This window comes from Phocoena sinus, chromosome 12 (assembly GCF_008692025.1).
Source record: "Phocoena sinus isolate mPhoSin1 chromosome 12, mPhoSin1.pri, whole genome shotgun sequence".
In the NCBI taxonomy this organism is placed as follows: Eukaryota; Metazoa; Chordata; class Mammalia; order Artiodactyla; family Phocoenidae; genus Phocoena; species Phocoena sinus.
Genome location: NC_045774.1, coordinates 85,795,518 through 85,802,011, shown reverse-complemented (window position 1 = coordinate 85,802,011; position 6,494 = coordinate 85,795,518). Strand labels below are relative to the sequence as shown.

The 6,494-nt window shown below is 33.5% G+C and overlaps 1 pseudogene; it reads right to left on the bottom strand.

Annotated features, from left to right (window-relative positions):
• Positions 1–272: 272 nt before the first annotated feature.
• LOC116763338 lies at positions 273–918 on the bottom strand (annotated as a pseudogene).
• Positions 919–6,494: the final 5,576 nt, after the last annotated feature.

The following is a 6,494-nucleotide window of genomic DNA, read 5'->3' as shown; positions in this document are numbered from 1 at the left end:
TTAGACTCACTGATCTTTTCTATTGTTTTTCTTCAGTCCCTATCTCATTTATTTCTATTTTGATCTTTATTATTTCCTTCCTTCTACTAACTTTGGGCTTTATTTTTTGTTTGTTTGTTTTTTCTAGTTCCTTTAGGTATAATGTTAGATTGCTTATTTGAGATTTGTCTTATTTCTTGAGGTAGGGCTGTATTACTATAAACTTTCCTCTTAGAACTGCTTTTATTACATGCCATAGATTTTGGAATGTTTTGTTTCTATTTTCATTTGTCTCAAGGTATTTTACAACAGCAGGTTCTCTTTCTCTTCTTGATGGAAGGTGGGCACCAGACTGCTGGAAAAGCTTTATCTCACACTCTCTTGAGGACTCATTGTGTGAGGGCAGAGCACCCCAGATTTTACAACAATGATCACCTGGCTATGGCTAAACCTGGGGGTCATCAAGGAAATCAGCTTCTTCTCCTTAGTTTCTCCATTGCATCTTTATCATCCCTAAGATCAAGCCCTGGATGATAGGAGTGTTGGTATCCTGGGGTTGCATTTCAGGATACCACTTTGCACAAATATCTGTAAATGATGCCAAACTCATAAGACAAAATCAACTAAGAATACATTTGTTTACAGATAGGATAGGGGACATAATCTGTCATCATATTCTTGTCCAGCTAAATCCATAAACCCAGATTCACCAGTTTTCCATCTGCTATAACTTTTCCAGAATCATTGTCAAAAAGAGTGGGGATGTATTCTCCAGGAAATGCACTGGTTGTGTAACTAATCAGTAGGCAAGTCTTACCTGCAGCTCCAGCCTCCAACCTCCACACACTTCACGGCCTCTCTCAGGGCTGTGGTGGCTGCTGCAGTGCTTGAATGCTGAGATGAGAAGCGGCAAGCCCTGATGCCAGGACCACTGTCCATGCCACCTCCTTCTCCAGCTAACATCAGAAAGCCTAATCTCAGTAGCCACCACCAGTCAAATATGGGTAGAACTGTTCTTTAACTGTGAACAGATAGGTTTCTTATTCAACTAAATAATGAGACTAGCTGTGATCATGGGAGTCACTTAACCTCCCTGACCCTATCTTTCTTCTTATTTAAATTCATGTATTTTGCTCTATCATTTTTATATTCTAAGATAAAAGCCATATGGTTAAGCAACAGAAGTAAATATAAAGTTCATAGGTTATTGTTCATTTAAATTCCTTATCTTTATGTAGTTTATGGATCTAATTATGACTTTCTAATCTACACTGTCAGAATATTTAGTCTTATTTTTGAAGCAAGGTTGTCTAGGAACTGTGTCTTTTTATTTTCTTAAAAATGGCAAATCTTGACTAGGTTATATATTATTCTGAATAACCACAGTAGACTAAAACACATCATTTCACAATTCACCCAAACACCATATTCTTTGTACTGAGGATTGCTGGAGTGGCTTTTCCAAAGGTTTTAGAATTTTCCAGTCATTTCCATGACAGTATATTCAGTGAAGACAAACCACAGCCCAAAGATCAAATCCATTCAGCCATTATTTTTTGTGAATTAAGTTTTATTGGAACTTACCCATGCCCATTAATTTGGGTAATGCCTATGGTTGCCCTACAATGGCAGAGTTGACTAGTTAAGATGGAACCTATCTGATATGCCAAGACCAAAATATATGTAGCCTTCTACAGAAAAATTTTGCTAATACTGGAATTATCAATGTTCTCATAAACTGATCTGTCAAAAGGTAGTCAGGATTCTCAATCAAATTCTATTACAGTTAATAGTGCATTAAACTAAATAAAAATCAGGTACTTAAGAAAGGAGTCTGCAAAATGCAATATTTATGATACAATGTGTGAATACTCAGCATCATGTGATCTTCTTGGAACCTACTTAAAAAAGTAAATGAAATTTTATATGTTGAAATACCTAAATGATTAAAAAATGTAATTATCTTTGCTTATTCTTAAATGTTTTTGATTTTTTAATTAGGATCCTTATTAAAAGATGTTGACTGATAATTTCAATGACAAAGTAAGTAAGTTGAAAATTTTTAATTATTTGAAAAGTTAAGTGATTTTTATTGGTAGTAGAGACATAAAAAGATCAAAATAGTTTCTCCTTTACAATAGTATTTAAATTTTTGAACATTTTATTAAATTTAACATGTATATAGAAAAGTGGATGAATCAATAAGGTGAATGAATTTTTACAAACTGAACACACCAATGTAACTAACATCCAGATTAAAAACAATTTTTTTTGTTTCCCAGTGTATATAAAGTTATGTTTACTTTATACTATAGTGTATTAAGTGTGCAATAACATTGTGTCTAAGAAAATCCAATGTACATACCTTAACAAATTCTTTATTGCTAAGAAATAACCATCATCTGAGCATTCAGCAAGTTGTAATGATTTTGCTGGTGTAGCGTCTTGCCTCCATACCGAGGGCTGTTGATTGATTAGGGTGGTGATTGCTTCAGGTTGAGGTGGCTGTAGCAATTTCTTAAAATAAGACAACAAAGAAGTTTCCTGCATCAATTGACTCTTCACTTGAACACTTAGAGGCCATTGCAGAGTTATTAATTGGCCTGATTTCAATATTGCTCTGTCTCAAGGAATAGGAAGGCCTGAGGATAGAGAGAGAGATGGGGAACCACCAGTTGGTGGAGTAGTCAGAACACACAACATTTATCAATTTAAGTTCACCATTTTATATACGTGTGATTCATGACATTCCCAAACAATTACAATAGTCACATCAAGATCACTGAATCGCAGATCATCATAACAAATATAATAATAATGAAAAGTTTGTAATATTATGAGAATCACCAAAAGGTGACAGGGAGACAAGAAGTGAGCGAATCCTTTTGGATAAATGACCCTGATAGACTTGTTCAATGCAGAACTGCCATAAATCTTTAATTTTAGAAAAACACAATTCTGCAAAGAGTGACAAGGCACAAATTGCAAGATTTCACATTTATGTGAATGTTCACCCCAACCATTAGTCTACCATATAATCAATGTTTCCATCATGCATATGCAGTGATCTTTATTTTTCCACATAAGACAGAAATAAAAACTAAATTCCCACCAACACTGTAGGAGGGTTGCCTTTTCTCCACATCTTCTCCAGCATTTATTATTTATAGACTTTTTGATGATGAGCATTCTGACTGGTTGAGGTGATACCTCACTGTAGTTTTGATTTTCATTTCTCTAATAATTAGCAATGGGGAGCATCTTTTTTATGTGTCTGTTGGTCATCTGTATGTCTTATTTGGAGAAATGTCTATTTATGTCCTCTGCCCCTTTTTTTTGATTCGGTTGTTTGTTTTTTTTTTTGATATTGAGCTGTATGAGCTGTTTGTATACTTTGGAGATTAATCTCTTGTTGCTCACATTGTTTGCAGGTATTTTCTCCCATTCTGTAAGTTGTCTTTTCATTTTGTTTATGGTTCTTTGCTGTGCAAAAGCTCTTAAGTTTAATTAGGTTGCATCAAATGGGAAGTTTTTTAAGAGTACCATTTCAGCATTTCTGAAATGATTGTAGGGAAGTAAACTAGATCTTTATAGTTACTAAAAGAAAGTTTAAATTTTTAAATGTTGCAGAATATTGACCTCCCCATTGCCATCTAATTTCTGGATAATTTGTAAACATTTCAAAACACTCAATCAATAGCATTCCAACTATTCACAGATTAAACATTTGAAAAATCAATATCCTCTGTTATGGTTTTTCAGTGACCATAATTAAATTGCTAATTATGTACAAAAGGATGACAAAAGATTAGAAAAAACAAGAAATAAATATGACAATAGATTTTATGAAACATATAATGTAAAGCATATTTAAACTCAAACATGTAAACTATAATCTCTTCATTTTTTGAAATTTTAGGTCATATTGATTCCCTAAAATCAGGGAAAGCACAACAATTGTGTTAAGTGAGATGGAGGAATAAACCCTTCTGGAGGCAACAATTCCCAATACTGGTTGAGTTTTTGTCTTGAGCTGAAGTCATCTTTCTACCTGCCATTCTCTTCAGAGTTCCATGAATTTCTGCTCATAGAAAGACCTGAAATGGTCACTTTAAACAAGAAATAAAGTCAGACCCAGGGTGAATTTTCAAACTATATAAGAGCTTAATGTTTTTCCTGATAAAGATATTTTGAAACAATCAAAATCTTATTTAAGTATTTTTGAGGTTAAATATTAATTTCCATGGGTTTAATCAGCTATGGTAATTGAAAATATCAAAGCTTTTTAAATTAAGAGGTCCATGACCAAGAAAACTATACCTAGAAATTGTTTAAACAAGATAATATGAGATAACTAATAGATCTTGCAATCACTTTTATGAACTCAACTTGCAAAAATTGAACTAAAGAAGCACAAATTTAAAGAAACTGGAGAGGGGAGAAGACAAGAGTATTGCTTTATAAGAACTAAGGAGAAAACAAAGAAGCTGGCTGTTCACTACTCATTCAGGTTCTCAAAGGATATTGCTGTCATCTGAGACAAAAGAGATAATTCACATCACACATACTTTTAGAGAACTTTCAACAAAATTCTGCATTGGAGTTACTATCTGGGTCACAGAAACAGGAAATAAATTGAAAGTTCAGAATATTAAGCTGAATGGAATAAAAAGGTTATCACAAATACATGCTGAAAGCAATGATGTCTCAATCTAGAAACTTTATTAAGAAAAAAATTACTACAGAAAATGTCTCCAGATAACTCTTTCCCTGTTTGTTAGCTTGGATCTCTGTGGTGTTACCCTGCCAGGAACTCTGTATGTGTGTGTGTGTGTGTGTGTGTGTGTGTGTGTGTGTGTGTGTGTGTGTACATACACATGCGTGCATACACGTGTACCTGGGCACAGTACTAACTTATTACATTCATGTGCTAATGCAATTTCATATTATAGAAAATAATGTCTGCCTAAACAAGATCTTTCACACATTTCACTTTATATTTATTATTCTGATTTTTTTTCTTAAATATCTCAGGCCACCCCTTCCCACCCTCTGTGTGGTGAGTTCTTTACATTTTTCAGTATAACTGCTCTTCTGTAAGAGCACTTACAGAAGTGCTCTTCTATAACAGCACTTTAGTAAGTGCTGACACTTACTAAAGTACCTTAAAGAGACTAGTGAAAGAGACTAAAGTGACCCATAAAATGGGAATCTTTGATAGATTTAGCTCAAATCAACTTTGGCCTTTGAAATGTACCTTAGGATATGTCTGCTTATATGAATCTTATCTACAGCCAGCAGCTGAATGTCACCTCACTTGATCACACCAGACCAGAATAATCAGAGAGGGTCACATGGTTGCCATGTAAGGGTTCCTGACTTATCAAAATTTCTTTAGGCAGAAGTTCTCTCTTTTACCCCTCAATTTGTTGCAGGTTATATATGACAATATACCAAGCTCTCAAACAGCACTTACAAACATCTGAAGTTGTATCAAGCCCTGAGTATACTAACACAATTTAAATCAACAAATTGTTTTGTTTTGGGAAAGAAAAAGTTTAATCTAATAATATATGAACCTCACTGGCTAGATGCAAATAAAAATCTCAACGCGTTTTTATGCACTGCTTCCTGCACATAACAAAAGCTAACATTAAAAAATATTCTAAGATGAAAATGCTTGGAAATATGTAAAACAATTAATTAGTTGACAAGTAAAAACTATTTTTGAAGCTAAAAATGGTAACATAAACATCAGGTTAATTTGCTTAATTTTTCTATTTTAGGCATAATTTATTGTAATAGGGTATCTGGTGTGTGGTGCTGTTATATTATAATATTTGGTTCTGTATCATATTTTAGATTTTTTAATTAGTAGTCTTTATTTTTTAGAGAAGTTTTACATTTATGAAAAATTGAGAAGAGTACAGAAAGTTCCAATATAATTCCTGACCCTCACACACACATAGTTTCTCCTATTATTAACATTTTGTATTAGTGTAATATATCTGTTATAATTGGTGAGCTGATATTGATACAGTATTATTAACAAAAGTCCATAATTTGCATTAGCATTCACTCTTTGTGTTGTACATTCTACTAGTTATAACCAAAGTACAATCATATGTATTTATCATTACCGTATCATACAGAATAGTTTCACTGTCCTAAAAATACCCTGTATTCTGCCAATTCATCCCCACTTCCTTTTCCCCAAGCCCCTGGAAACTGCTGCCCTTTTTATTGTCTCTCTAGTTTTGCCTTTTCCAACATTCCATACAGTTGAATCAGACAGTATGTATCCTTTGCAGATTGGCTTTTTTCCATTTAGCAATATGCATTTAAGTGTCCTTTGTGACTTTGTGTGGCTTGATACATGGTTCATTTCTTTCTGGTTGAATAATATTCCATTGTATGGATGTACATCAATTTGTCCACTCAACAATAAAGGACATCTCGGTTGCTTCCAAATTTTGGCAATTATAAATAAAACTGCTATAAACACTTGCGTACAG